Genomic DNA, 16,197 nt, shown 5'->3' on the forward strand with positions numbered 1-16,197 from the left:
ACTAGTCTATGACCTTATGACCTCATTTAATCTTATTTACTTGCTAAAGACTGTATCTCCAAATTCGGTCATATCAAGGGTTAGGGTTTCAATGTAAGAATTGGTGATGGCGGGGACACAATTCAGTTCATAGCAATATGTGTAATGTGTGTGTTACTGACTTAAAGGGTCCTGTTATTATAAAAAATTAAAGTATAAAATGATCCTTTCTATAAATTCCACATAGCCATTAATTCTCACAGAATACATTTTTTAAAAAACTTTTGCTGAACTTTTGCATCTGTAAGCAATATACTGTTTTTACAGTGCCTGGGGACTGAACCCAGGGCCTCACATATGCTAGGCAAGTGTTCTACTCTTGAGCTATACCTCCAGTCCTCAACTTAGTAAGTTATTGAATTGTTGAAATAATTTCAATAGAATAAAATAAGTTGTTCTATCTTATTCTTTGGTTTTGGTTGGAGGGGGCACTTCTTAATCTTCAAAGCCAGCAATGGTTCATCTTTCTCCTTTTTTTTTTTTTGAGTACTGAGGTTTGAACTGAGGGCCTTGTGCTTGCTCTACCACTACCACTTGAACCATATGCCCAGCCACTTTTGCTTTTGTTCTTCTTCAGATGGGGTCTTGTGTTTTTTGCCTGTGTTGGCCTCAGACCATGATCCTCCTACCTACACCTCCTGCATAGCTAGGATTACAGATGTGAACCACCACACCCAGCTTCTTCATTGAGATATCGTCTCACTAACTTTTTGCCCAGGCTGCATTCAAACCGCTATTCTCCTATCTCTGCCTCCAAAGTATCTAGATTTACAGTGTGATCCACTGGTGCCCAGCCTAATGTTGCGTCTTTCTAACCATTCTTCCATAATCACAGCCCCTCTGGTTCTTTTATGCCCCTCTCCTTCACTTGTACAAACTTTTATGATTACATTGGGCTTGCCTGGATAATTCAGGATACTCTTTACAGTAAAATCAGACAATTAGCAATATTAGCTCCCTAATTTCCCTTTGCCATGTAACCTAACATATTCATGGGTTCTGAGGCTAGGATGTGGGCATGTTGGGATTGGGGGGGCATTATCTACTGTATTTGTAGACATACAAACAAATTCTGCTTGATGGATGATTCTGCTGAATTTTCTACCTACCTGCTCCTGTATTAAAAAAAACCAAAAAAACAGTTTTGCTTCTATGAACAGAGTCCTAAGCCAGAGGCTTAACTCTGGGGGTTCCAGCATGTCAGTGCCTGGCCATTGCTCCAAAGAAGGCAAATGGAAGTAATAATAAAAAGGCAGGAAGGGATTTTAATCAACATAGCCATGTTGGGAAGATAGAAGGTAAGCATTTCAGCCCATCTTTGGGGTACTTATATGAACTTCAGGTTTAGATAGAGGAGGAATTAGGGCTCGTTATTCTAGCATACATTCTAGAAAAATTTTACCATCTTCATCAGATAGGTGATGGGTAATTGTCACCCTTTCTTCAACCATTGCCCACAAATAGTGTTTTACAAGATTAAATGAAAAATTTTAAGCATTTCTGTATGAAAGTGTAAGGTGTCTGGTTAGTCTTCAAAAAGCCATTGGCTCTGTGTGTGTGTAGCAATTACCCTGACTGTGTTTATTCTCTTTTACCTCAAACAGCTCAGGTCACCTCACTCTGACAGAATAATTTACTATAAATTTTACCCTACCTATTGAAACACAACCATCCACCACATGAAAATTTCCAGTAAGGGTGGAACCAACAGGAATGAATTTAACCCTCACGTGTTACCAATCCCAAATCCTTTTAACTTGTTACTTTATCATGGAAGATTGGAACAGAACGTATGTATCACAAAACCATGCCATCTAGCTGTGCTTAATTGTAACACAATCTCTATAAAGTAAAACTGTGAGTGAATAATAATAGGAAGAATATAAGTAAGATATAATGGGAATTTTAGGCTTGTTGAAAGCCTGAAAGGTTAATTTGAAGACTAAATAATATTTTAACGTATTTTTGCTATTGTCTTGCAGGACTGGGGTTTGAACTCAAGGCTTTGTACTTGCAAAGCAGGCACTCTACCACTTGAGCCACACCTCTGTCGCATATTTTTACTTTTGATCAAAGTCCAAAGGAATTATTTTTATACTTATTTCTTTATATTCTACATAGTTTCTCTTTGCTAGTGAGGAAAATTATTTTTAATGTATTTATTTATTTATTGGCAATAGTGGGGTTTGAACTCACCGCCTTGTGCTTGCTAGGCAGCATTGCTTTACCACTTGAACCATGACCTCAATTTTATTTCTATTTTTAAGTAATAGATATGTTACATTTTAATACTTTCATTATGAAAACATAATCATACATTAGAAAATTTGGAAATTGTTTTTTAAATAAGAAAAGTTATTCACAATGCAACCATCCAAAGACAACAGTTGGCTCTTATTAATGCCCAAGGTTTGGTTGGGTTTTTTCTTATGTTATAATCATTCATTTTCTCTTCACTTTATAACAAATTTCTATGTCATTATTAAATTTCTACTGTCTGCATAATATTCCATCGGTTAGGTATTACATTGATTAAGTAAGTTTGCATATTCGAAATCCAGGGAAAACCTGAATAATCACGACATTTAACCAGCTGGACTTGCTTTTAGTTGCCTTCTTTTACTTGACGTTAAAATACACTAGTTTCAGACACCATGCAGCTGAGCAATTTATTTTTCGTCCCCTCTAGCTTTTCTTGGATATCGTGTTCATGTGATAAAAGTTGCCTGGGTTTCTGTTCAGGGACTCAAATTTCCCTTTTGTTGAAATCACTGACTTTTCACTTAGATCTGTGCAGGTGTCTAAAGGGCGACTTCCTTTATCTCAGGAGGTCAAAACTCAATTATGCTAACACCACCACTTTCTGAACACGTGTCCTGTGAACCATGAAGATTGATTACCCATGTGCAGACCACTGACTGCTTCAGTCACCTTTCCCCATGCCCTAAGTTACTCTGCGTCTTCATCCCATAAATATCCCTAAATTCCATCCTCAGGGAGACAGATTTGAGGCTTGGTCTCCCATCTTCTTGCGTGGCTGCCTCTTGATTAAAACTCTTTCTCTCTGGCATAACTCATGGTTTCAGTGCTTGGTATACTGTGCAGTGGGCAACACAGGCTGATTCGGTGACACACTGTTGCCTTTATCAATAGAAAAGAGATTTGACCATTAGAGTAGTTTCAAAGATGTTTATTCAAAATTTCTCACTGCTTTAAACAACTCAAATTTATGAAAACCAAAATTCATTAATTACATTAATATTTTTAGACTATAAAATTCAAATGTCTATATTTTTTAAATTTTCATATAGAAGGTTGAAAAGAAAAACCATAAAAACTCAGTACAAGTCACTGAAGATAACTAATTCGTGCACTGAATTCACCTAACAACTTAAACGACCACTGGAAATCCTCCCTATCAAAAATCATCCACATTGTTATAATAACAAATACACACTTATCATACTACCAGTTACTAAGAGTAGCTGGTAAAAGTAGGCTTGATTCTTGCTGATGAGCATGTAACAAAAATAAAATGGAAGTCAGTTTTAAGCACTATTCCCTTCTATTTAATTTAGATTTGATTTTTCAGTATTCTTTCATTCATTAAAAATTACAAGTCTACAATTTGATGCGTGGCTCATGTGGTCGAGTGCTTGCCTACCAAGTGCAAAGCCCTGAGTTCAAACCCCAGTATCACCAAAACAAATTGCAAATCAAAAGCTAGGCATGGTGGTGCATACCAGTAATCCCAGTACAGAGGAAACTGAGGCAGGATTATAAATTCAAAGCCAGCCTGGGCTACATAGTGAGACGTTGTCTCAAAAAAAATTACAAATCAAGGACTGTGGATGTAGGCCAGCCTGGGAGAAAAGTTTGAGAAATCCCCTCATCTCAATCAATAATATCGTCAATGGGGTGTGTGTGTGTGTGTGTATCTATCTATCTATATCTATATCTATATCTATATCTATCTATCTATATTATGGTTACATACTATTATGGATTCCATAATAAACTAATTAGTGCTTTTTGGACATGTAATACTGGCATTTGGTAAAGACAAAACTAGTAACATCCCTCTACCACGAGTTCCATCAATTCAGATTATATATTTTAAAAAGAGAAACAAACACAAGAAAGTAGAAAAAAAAAAGAAAACAAAGATAATGCACTCACCACATAAGCACTCTCACTTGAAAGGCCCTGAAATCATATGGTTCATAGAACAAAAGAAACTTGCTTGAGGTTTTCTCAAATTTGACAATAATTATAGAAATTTAATTACCAATAATGTTGTGTAAATCCAAAGGACATTTTCTAAATTATCAGTAATTGTTTTGTGGATCAATCATGCTAAAGGAAAGGCCAAATGGTCTTTTTGATCTCGCTATCAATAATAAGACTGTAAAACCATTGTCTTGTTCAGAGACCAAAGAATCTGAAGCCAGAACATGTAGGAGGAGAAGTTTTATAGAGGTGAGCTATGTAGTTACTTAATAAACAAACTATGTCATATTACTAGATTTTATTGATATTTATAGTATTTGTTAGTTCTAAAATCTGGTAGTTTTCAGATTTCTTTCTTACAAATAATAAGTATTTATTAATAATGTAGGAAGACATTCTTTAAAGAGTATCTCTGAAGTCAGGTATGGTGGTGCAGACCTGTAATCTCAGCAATTGAGAGACAAAGGCAGGAGGATCACAAGTTGGAGCTACATAGGGAGACCCTGTCTCCAACAAAACAAAACCAAAACAGGGTCTGGGGAGATAGCTCTGTGGTAGAGTGCAAGAGCAAGCCCCTGGGTTGGATTCCCCAGCATTGTGAGGCAAGGGAGGTAGGTGGTGGTGGGGAGACGAAATTTCTAAATATACATGAGTTTTAGTTCCCTGAAAACTTGCATCTGCCTTTGGTCTTTATTTGGTTATTCAACAAATATCCATTGAACTCCTACCACACACACTGTTGGGTGCTAGGAACACAGCACCAAGCAAATCACAACCCAGAATAGCCTGGTGGAAATGTTAGCTGAGTTGCATGGTCCCTCCTGAAGATGCTGAGTTGGAGCAGCTTAAACCCGATAGGGGAGTTGGAGGGAAAAATGGATGCCATGCCTGCTTCTCCCTCCTTGTCTTTCCCTAGGTTTGGGGGAAAGTTTTTTTTTTTTTTCACTCAGGTTACATGCTGTTCAAGGGTCTCCTCCATATTTTTTCATTTGGGTACCCAGGCTGAAAGAATTGCCCCGATAAAGAGCATCAGGGCTTTGGGGCACAGAGAAGTGTTGACAGGTCATATGACAGCTTTTAAAGCATCTTCTCAAAGTAGTATTTGTCATTGACACTCATAGTTCATTGACCAAAGCAAGTCATGTGACCAAGCCTGAAGTCAATGAGACAAGAGGTATAGTCTCCAACAGGGAAGGACTCCGAATATGGCTGTACATTTTTTGGGACCATGATGTAATCTACTGCATAAGCCCTCTGGTGTTGATTAAAGATAAAGATTTTTTTGAGGGCAGGTGCTGGTGGTTCACACCTGTAATCTTAGCTATTTGGGAAACTGAGATTGGGAGGATCAAGGTTCAAGGCCAGCCCAGGCAAAATGTTTCTAAGACCCCATCTCAACCAATAGCTAGACATGGAGGCTCACACCTGTCATCCCAAGCTATTTGGGAAGCTGATATCAGGATTGCTAGTCCAGGCCAGCCAGGAAAAAAAGTTTGTGAGGTCACATCTTGGTGGAAAAAAGTTAGGTGTGGTAGCGCCTGTCATTCTAGTGAGGCAGGAAGCTTGAAATAGGAGGGTCATGGTTCAAGCTGGTGTGGACAAAAAGGGAGAAACTATCTCCAGAATAACCAGAGCAAAAAGAGCTGGAGGTCTGGTTAAAGAGGTAAAGTACCTGTCTTAGAAGTGTGAAGCCCTGAGTTCACACCCCAATACCACCAAAAAGAAAGATATTTTTATCATTAATTCTTTAGTGATACACATTCTGTTAAACCCATCAACAGAAGGTTGGCTTTCAAATATACACTTGTAGAGTGTAGATTAAAACTAACAAATAGATACGTAATCACACTGGCTTTACTAAAGTATTTACTTTTGGTTTTTTAAGACAGGATCTCACTATCTAGCCCTGTCTGGCCTTAAACTCCTGATCCTCCTATCTCAGCCTCCAAGTGGGATTACAAATGTGTGCCACTATGTCCAGTCATACTAAAATATTTTGAGTAGGTTTTACATCAGTGCTATCAAAAACAAATGTAATGCAAACCACAAATATAATTTAAAATATTCTGGTAAAGTAAGAACAGTACACAAAATTAATTTTTTGTGTGCTTGTTTTTTTGAGACAGGGTCTCACTATGTAGTCCAGGCTGGCCTGAACCTCTATGTAGCCCAAATTGGCCTCAAACTCTTGATCCTCCTGCCTCAGCCTCACGCAGACTGGGATTATAGACATATGCCACCACACCTGGTTATGAAATTAATTTTAATAACATTTTATTTTACCAACTATCCAAAGTATTATCATTTTATTATGTAATCAATATAATAAACTATTGCTGTAGCATTTTACAGTTCCTTTTGATTTGTCTTTAAAATCTGGACTAGCCACACTTCATATGCTCAGGAGCCATGTTTACCTAGTGACCTCTATATGAGACAGTGCAGGTCAAGACAATAAAACCTCTGCATCATCTCATAGAAACAGGCTGATTAGGTGCTAAATAGACTCTTTAAACCAGAGGTCAGCATCCTTCTTTGTAAAATGCAGCTTCAATATCTTTTAGGAGAAGCAAGGTGATTTCAGGTAAATTATTTTACTTGAGTATCTAAGCTATACCCTTTTTTTTTTTACCTCATTAAGAAATACAGCAAAATAAGATAAATTTTTCCAACTTTTATTTACCTTTCTTCAATCTTTGATTTTGCTTTTGTGTTTTGCAGTACTGGGGTTTGAACTCAGGGTCTACACCTTGAGTCACTCCACCAGCCCTTTATTGGATGGGTTTTTTTTTATTGTTTTATTATTCAAACGTACATACAAGGCTTGGGTCATTTCTCCCCCCTGCCCCCACCCCCTCCCTTACCACCCACTCCGCCCCCTCCCTCTCCCCCCCACCCCCTCAATACCCAGCAGAAACTATTTTGCCCTTATCTCTAATTTTGTTGAAGACAGAGTATAAGCAATAATAGGAAGGAACAAGGGTTTTTGCTGGTTGAGATAAGGATAGCAATACAGGGAATTGACTCACATTAATTTCCTGTGCATGTGTGTTACCTTCTACGTTAATTCTTTTTGATCTAACCTTTTCTCTAGTTCCTGGTCCCCTTCTCCTATTGGCCTCAGTTGCTTTTAAGGTGTCTGCTTTAGTTTCTCTGCGTTAAGGGTAACAAATGCTAGCTAGTTTTTTAGGTGTCTTACCTATCCTCACCCCTCCCTTGTGTGCTCTCGCTTTTATCATGTGCTCAAAGTCCAATCCCCTTGTTGTGTTTGCCCTTGATCTAATGTCCACATATGAGGAAGAACATACGATTTTTGGTCTTTTGGGCCAGGCTAACCTCACTCAGAATGATGTTCTCTAATTCCTGGATGGGTTTTTTTGAGATAGGATCTCCAGAAGTATTTGCCCCAGCTGGCTTCAAACTGTGATCCTCCTGATCTCTGCCTCCTGAGTAGCTAGGATTACAGGTGTGAGCCACCGGTGCCTGGCTTAAAATTTTGTCTATTTTGAATGAAAATCTTATAATTTTCCACTTTTTTTTTTGAGCACTGGGGTTTGAACTCAGGGTCTCATGCTTGCTAGGCAGGCACTCTATCACTTAAGCCACAACACCAACCCTTTTCTTCAGTTTTTGATTTGGCAAACAAAAACCAGCAGTGCCAAAAGTATATGAACTTAACATGGATTTCTGGTTTCTAATGTTTCTGCCGAGTGTACCGTCTAATAGCTACAAAAGTAGGATGGGCAGAAAGGCCTTTTGAATGGACCACTTGTTTTAACTGTGGCTATGAACAATGTGACTTTCTTTAAGGCATGTGTCAATACTTTGGTATCATTTTTGGATGAAAGGAAAGAAATATTGACCTTCTGCTATGGTTTGTCCTTCATGATTTCATTTGCTGGACATCAGTATGGTGATGTTGAGAAGTGGTGGACCCTTAAAGAGGTTACAACCAGCAAAAACACTTGTTCCTTCCTATTATTGCTTATACTCTCTCTACAACAAAATTAGAAATAAGGGCAAAATAGTTTCTGCCGGGTATTGAGGGGGTGGGGGGGGAGGGGGAGGGGGCGGAGTGGGTGGTAAGGGAGGGGGTGGGGGCAGGAGGGAGAAATGACCCAAGCCTTATATGCACATATGAATAATAAAACAATTAAAAAAAAAGGAAAAACAAATGAACCATGTGTGGTGGCTCACACTTGTAATCCCAGCTACCTGGGAGGTGGAGATTGGGAGAATTGTGGCTCAAGGCTGTGCATGACAAAAAGTTTATGAGACCCCATCCCAACCAATAAAAGCTGGGCATAGTGGTATATGCCTTTCATTCCAGACACAAGGGAAGCATAAATAGGAGGACAGAAATCCAGACTGACCTGGGCATAAAGTGAGAGAACCTATTTGAAAAATAAAGCCAAAAGGGCTAGGAGTATGGCTCAAGTGGTAGGACACTTGTCTAGTAAGCAAGAGGCCCTGAATTCAAACTCCAGTACCACCAAAAAACAAAACAAAAAACCCAAAACAAAAATGAGTTATCCTAAGAATTTTTGAATTATTTAAAATCACCTATTTTCTGCATGTCAGGCAATGAAAAATAAAAAGCTTATTACCTGCAAAAAAAAAAAAGAGGTTAGGCCTAGAAGAAGCCTGTTAGGTCACTGGGGGCACTATCTTCAGAAGGGATTAAGAAAGTAATCATTGGACCCTAGTTACTTCTTCCAGGAGTGTGGTTAGTTAAAAAAAAACAAGCCTAATCCCTCCCTGGTCTCCCTCTGGCTTCCCATCTCACCACAGGATCTGTCTCTCTCACTGCACTCCCCTCCACGATGGCATCTGCCCAACGTGAAGAAACCCATGTGGTGTGTTGTGGTTAGTTCATATTGGTTAAATCTCTACTTTCTTTTATCTTTATATCCCTAACACTGCCCCACAGCTGGGCACAAAGAGTGCAGTCCATAAATGCTTGCTGAGGTGCATTATAGTCGGGCCTCTGGGAGCCTGTGTGTACGTGACTGTGTCTGAGGGGGACAGACATTGGAGAAGGCAGGGGGAGTTGGATTGGGCCCCAAAACTGTCAATGAGAATAACAGGAAACATGAAACATTCATAATGAACATTCAAATGACTCTAAGCTCTCTCCAGGAATCCTAAACTTCAAAATGGATACTACATTGCAAAAAGAAAACCAGTCATAGAGGAATATGGTGGGTTTGGAAATCTTTAATATTAAAACACCATGTGTTTCATTTTGCAGATTCAAGGGAAGTTTCTCTTGGCCCGGTCTTTACTCAGCAGTGACTTTCATACTATGCCTTGGAGATGCCTGTGGCTTCAGAAGCAGCCCAATGATGTAAAAGAGAGATACAAAGTTACCCCACCACTGTATTCCCTCATGTCAGGAAAAAAAAGAGTGCCCAGTATATTTCTATCTAAATACAAAATCTCAGAAGGCTGAAACACATTGACACAGAAAAAGGAATATAATTCTGATTTAACTACCTGCTCTTATGAAAGTGGCCAATAGTTAATAATGCTTAAAGCTCACAGGCTGGAGGTGTGGCTCAGATGGTAGAGAGCCTGCCTAGCAAGTGCAAGGCCCTAAGTTCAAGCCCCAGTATGGAAAAAACAAAATAAAATGAAAATGACAACAAAAAAACTCATGAGTCCTCAAATATTATCTTGCTCAACTCCTCTCCTCTTACAAATGAACAAAGGAGAAGAGGTGAGTCAAACTTCAGTCTCATAATGGAACATGACAGTGATCTTAGCGCTCACTGTCAAGAAAGCCTTTCCAACCACCAAGGTCCCTGAATCCATGTCAGGGACACATTCTTACCACAAAATTGATACATCAACACATGACAAATGCTCTCTTTCCACTCTTATTTTTTTTTCCCTTCTCATTCTTGACACACTAGTTATAGTGTAGTTAGCACTGAATTAATTGTAGTCCAAAGAGTTTGGGAATTGTGTGTATAACTTGGGCTCTTCAAAGACGGACACAATTGTCATAAATATATATGTATACAAATCTGTGCATACATATACACATAAATATGTTTGTAAGTATAGACACATTTACATCTATAGCAGCCGATACACAGACACATCAACCCCTGAATAGCAATAATAGCATTCTTATATACTACAATATAACCACTGCTAAATGTATTAAAAAAGACAAAGACAAAATTTCTACTTACCAATATTCAAGTGTTTGTGAAAAATATATCTCTGTGTGTTTCTGATAGGTGCAGTTGTTAATTTTTAGACTTTGTACCATGTACTAATAAGCCTTGAGTCAATTACACTAATGAAAAATGATCTAGCCTGAGATGTTTGCTAAATATGAATAATCCAGAACTTTTAAAGACAGTCACAGCAATCATCTTTAGTCAGATGTTAGTGATAGCTCTAATTTAATAATTCTTCTAATTTCTCTCAATCTCTCTATTTTTCTCATGGGACTGGGGTTTTAACTCAATCCTTCACACATGCAAAGTAGGCACTCTATTGCTTGAGCCATGCCTCTAGTCCATTTTGCTCAAGTTATTTTGGAGATAGGGGTCTCAGGAACTGTTTTGCCTGGGCTGGCCTCCAACCTCCATCCTCTCAATCTCAACCTCTCACATAGCCAGGATTACAGGTGTGAGTAACTGGTGTGCAGCTCTTTCTCTCTAAAGGGAAGTGGGCCTGTTCATACCCCTGTGCAGCGTACAAAGTAATGTACTGCACAGGGTGGTGATGGGAAGACATGATCAGGAAATTCATTCCACATGAAATGTTTCAGAGTATTTGTCTCAATTATAATGACTTCTGGTGATTTTTTTTTGTCTTTAGAACTTTGTCAAACACATATAGACGTAGATATAAAATGTTCTAGCTAATACATGGCAGAGTATTTGTATTATTACCTGAAGGAACCATATTACTAAGGAAAAGCGTTACTGCTCAGAGATTGGTGACTTCATTCTTGAATATGAAACTGACTCTATGTCAGCATAGTGACTAAGAGCAGGCTCTTGACTTCTGTTACTTCCTAGCTGCAACCAGGGTAAATTGATTAATCTCTGGATGCCTCAATGTCCTCATCTACAAAGTAGAAAGAATCATAGCATCTGCTTCCTAGTGTTGCTAGGATTTGCAAAGTACTTAGAACAGTGCTAGGTTCACAGCAAACGCACTATATGTGTTTGTCATTATTGCCATAAGGACATGCCTTACCAGGTTACCAACAATTCGGTTTCAAAGCTCCTGTATTGACCAGTAGTCATATTCATGATTGGTTGACAAAGTCCTCTCATAAGTGTATGGGCCTCTTTCCCTCACTGTTACTGCATAGAGTTGACCTTGGATCTGATATTTTCATTGCTTGCTTATTTTAAAACAACATTTTAATGCAGGATTTTATTGAGCAGATCTGATTTTGCATTTTAATCAGTTTGGGTTGCCAAAACAAAATACTGTAAGTTGGGAGGCTTACATAACAGAAATTAAATTTCTTACCATTATGAAGTTTAGAAGATCAAGATTAGGGTTCCAGTGTGGTCAGGGTCTGGTGAGGCCTCTGTTCCTGGCATACAGATAACCACCTTTTGTTTGTGTCTTCACATGGCAGAAAGAGAAAGAGCAAGTTCTTTGGTGTCTTTTCTTCTTAGGGCACTAATCACATCATGAGGGCCCAATCTTATGACCTCATCCAAACCTAATCACCTTCCAAAGACCCCATCTCCAAATACCATCACAGTAGGTGGTATTAGGACTTGACCATAAGAATTTTGGGAGAACAAAATTCAGTCCATGACAATTAGGAAACCTGCGTGTACCAGATTTTTCTTTCTTTCAAATATTTGTAGATGACATGGTCATGAACAAAGAGGGGAAAAATATTGTTCTAAGATATGTTCTGTCAAGCTGCTTGAAGACTTAACCTTTACTTTTGAAATGATGGATTGTGTTATTCCACCTGCTCCCTAACCTCTGCTGTTCTTGAAGTGTTTTTTTTTTTTTATTCATATGTGCATACAAGGCTTGGGTCATTTCTCCCCCCTGCCTCTACCCCCTCCCTTACCACCCACTCTGTCCCCTCCCTCTCCCCCGCCACCCCCTCAATACCCAGCAGAAACTATTTTGCCCTTATTTCTAATTTTGTTGTAGAGAGAGTATAACCAATAATAGGAAGGAACAAGGGTTTTTGCTGGTTGAGATAAGGATAACTATACAGGGAGTTGACTCACATTAATTTCCTGTGCATGTGTGTTACCTTCTACCTTAATTCTTTTTGATCTAACCTTTTCTCTAGTTCCTGGTCCCCTTTTCCTATTGGCCTCAGTTGCTTTTAAGGTATCTGCTTTAGTTTCTCTGCATTAAGGGCAACAAATGCTAGCTAGTTTTTTAGGTGTCTTACCTATCCTCACCCCTCCCTTGTGTGCTCTCGCTTTTATCATGTGCTCAAAGTCCAATCCCCTTGTTGTGTTTGCCCTTGATCTAATGTCCACATATGAGGGAGAACATACGATTTTTGGTCTTTTGGGCCAGGCTAACCTCACTCAGAATGATGTTCTCTAATTCCATCCATTTACCAGCAAATGATAACATTTCGTTCTTCTTCATGGCTGCATAAAATTCCATTGTGTATAGATACCACCTTTTTTAATCCATTTGTTGGTGGTGGGGCATCTTGGCTGTTTCCATACCTTGGCTATTGTGAATAGTGCTGAAATAAACATGGGTGTGCAGGTGCCTCTGGAGTAACCTGTGTCAGTCTTTTGGGTATATCCCCAAGAGTGGTATTGCTGGATCAAATGGTAGATCAATGTCTAGCTTTTTAAGTAGCTTCCAAATTTTTTTCCAGAGTGGTTGTACTAGTTTACATTCCCACCAACAGTGTAAGAGGGTTCCTTTTCCCCCCATCCTCGCCAACACCTGTTGTTGGTGGTGTTGCTAATGATGGCTATTCTAACAGAGGTGAGGTGGAATCTTAGTGTGGTTTTAAATTGCATTTCCTTTATTGTTAGAGATGGTGAGCATTTTTTCATGTATTTTTTGGCCATTTGAATTTCTTCTTTTGAGAAAGTTCTGTTTAGTTCGCTTGCCCATTTCTTTATTGGTTCATTAGTTTTGGGAGAATTTAGTTTTTTAAGTTCTCTATATATTCTGGTTATCAATCCTTTGTCTGATGTGTAGCTGGCAAATATTTTCTCCCACTGTGGCTGTTCTCTTCAGTTTAGAGACCATTTCTTTTAATGAACAGAAGCTTTTTAGCTTTAGGAGGTCCCACTTATCTATGCTATCTCTTAGTTGCTGTGCTGCTGGGGTTTCGTTGAGAAAGTTCTTACCTATAACTACTAACTCCAGAGTATTTCCTACTCTTTCCTGTATCAACTTTAGAGTTTGTGGTCTGATATTAAGATCCTTGATCCATTTTGAGTTAATCTTGGTATAGGGTGATATACATGGATCTAGTTTCAGTTTTTTGCAGACTGCTAACCAGTTTTCCCAGCAGTTTTTGTTGAAGAGGCTGCTATTTCTCCATCGTATATTTTTAGCTCCTTTGTCAAAGATAAGTTGCTTATAGTTGTGTGGCTTCATATGTGGGTCCTCTATTCTGTTCCACTGGTCTTCATGTCTGTTTTTGTGCCAGTACCATGCTGTCTTTATTGTTATTGCTTTGTAATATAGTTTGAAGTCAGGTATTGTGATACCTCCAGCATTGTTCTTTTGACTGAGTATTGCCTTGGCTATTCGTGGCCTCTTGTGTTTCCATATAAATTTCACGGAAGATTTTATGATCTCTTTAATGAATGTCATTGGAATTTTGATGGGAATTGCATTAAACATGTAGATTACTTTTGGGAGTATCAGCATTTTTACTATGTTGATTCTACCAATCCATGAGCATGGGAGATCTCTCCACTTTCTATAGTCTTCCTCAATCTCTTTCTTCAGAAGTGTATAGTTCTCCTTGTAGAGGTCTTTCACATCTTTTGTTAGGTTTACACCTAGGTATTTGATTTTTTTTGAGGCTATTGTAAATGGAATTGTTTTCATACATTCTTTTTCAGTTTGTTCATTGTTAGTGTATAGAAATGCTAATGATTTTTCTATGTTGATTTTATATCCTGTTACCTTGCTGTAGCTATTGATGTCTAGAAGCTTCTGAGTAGAGTTTTTTGGGTCTTTAAGGTATAGGATCATGTCGTCTGCAAATAGGGATATGTTGACAGTTTCTTTACCTATTTGTATTCCTTTTATTCCTTCTTCTTGCCTAATTGCTCTGGCTAGGAATTCCAGTACTATGTTGAATAGGAGTGGAGATAGTGGGCATCCTTGTCTGGTTCCTGATTTTAGAGGGAATGGTTTCAGTTTTTCTCCATTAAGTATAATGTTAGCTGTAGGTTTGTCATATATAGCTTTTATAATGTTGAGGTACTTTCCTTCTATTCCTAGTTTTCTTAGAGCTTTAACATGAAATGGTGTTGGATCTTATCAAAGGCTTTTTCTGCATCTATTGAGATGATCAAGTGGTTTTTGTCTTTGCTTCTGTTAATGTGGTTTATTACATTTATTGATTTTTTTATGTTGAACCACCCCTGCATCCCTGGGATGAAGCCTACCTGGTCGTGGTGAATAATCTTTTTGATGTGTTGTTGAATTCGGTTTGCCATTATTTTGTTGAGGATTTTTGCGTCAATGTTCATTAAGGAGATTGGCCTATAGTTCTCCTTTTTGGAGGTGTCTTTGCCTGGTTTTGGGATAAGTGTAATACTGGCTTCATAAAATGTGTTTGGCAGTTTTCCTTCCCTTTGTATTTCGTGGAACCATTTAAGGAGGGTTGGTATCAGTTCTTCTTTAAAGGTCTAATAGAATTCAGCAGAGAATCCATCAGGTCCTGGACTTTTCTTTTTGGGGAGACTCTTGATTGCTGCTTCAATTTCATTTTGTGTTATAGATCTATTCAGGTGATTAATTTCCTCTTGGTTCAGTTTTGGATGATCATATGTATCTAGAAATCTGTCCATTTCTTTAAGATTTTCAAATTTATTTGAATATAGATTCTCGAAGTAGTCTCTGATGATTTCCTGGACTTCCATGGTGTTTGTTGTTATCTCTCCTTTTGCATTCCTGATTCTACTAATTTGGGTTTTTTCTCTCCTCATTTTAGTCAGGTTTGCCAGGGGTCTATCGATCTTGTTTATTTTTTCAAAGAACCAACTTTTTGTTTCATTAATTCTTTGTATGGTTTTTTTGGTTCCTATTTCGTTGATTTCAGCTCTTATTTTTGTTATTTCTCTCCTTCTATTTGTTTTGGGATTTGCTTGTTCTTGTTTTTCTAGGAGTTTGAGATGCATCATTAGGTCATTGATTTGGGATCTTTCAATCTTTTTAATATATGCACTCATGGCTATAAACTTTCCTCTCAGGACTACCTTAGCTGTGTCCCATAGGTTCCGGTATGTTGTGTTTTCATTTTCATTGACTTCCAGAAACTTTATAATTTCCTCTTTTATTTCATCAATGATCCATTCTTCATTAAGTAATGAGTTATTTAGTTTCCAGCTGATTGCATGTTTTTTGTCTTTACTTTTGTTTTTCAGTTCTTTTACTGCATTGTGATCAGATAGTATGCACGGTATAATTTCTATTTTCTTATATTTGCTGAGACTTGCTTTGTGCCCTAGGATATGATCTATTTTGAAGAAGGTTCCATGGGCTGCTGAGAAGAATGTATATTGTGTAGAAGTTGGATGAAATGTTCTGTAGACATCAACTAGGTCCATTTGATCTATTGTATATTTTAGATCTTGGATTTCTTTATTGATTTTTTGTTTGGATGACCTATCTATTGATGATAATGGGGTGTTAAAGTCTCCCACAACCACTGTGTTGGCGTTAATATATGCTTTTAGGTCTTTCAGGGTATGTTTGATG

Source organism: Castor canadensis, chromosome 9 (assembly GCF_047511655.1).
Source record: "Castor canadensis chromosome 9, mCasCan1.hap1v2, whole genome shotgun sequence".
In the NCBI taxonomy this organism is placed as follows: Eukaryota; Metazoa; Chordata; class Mammalia; order Rodentia; family Castoridae; genus Castor; species Castor canadensis.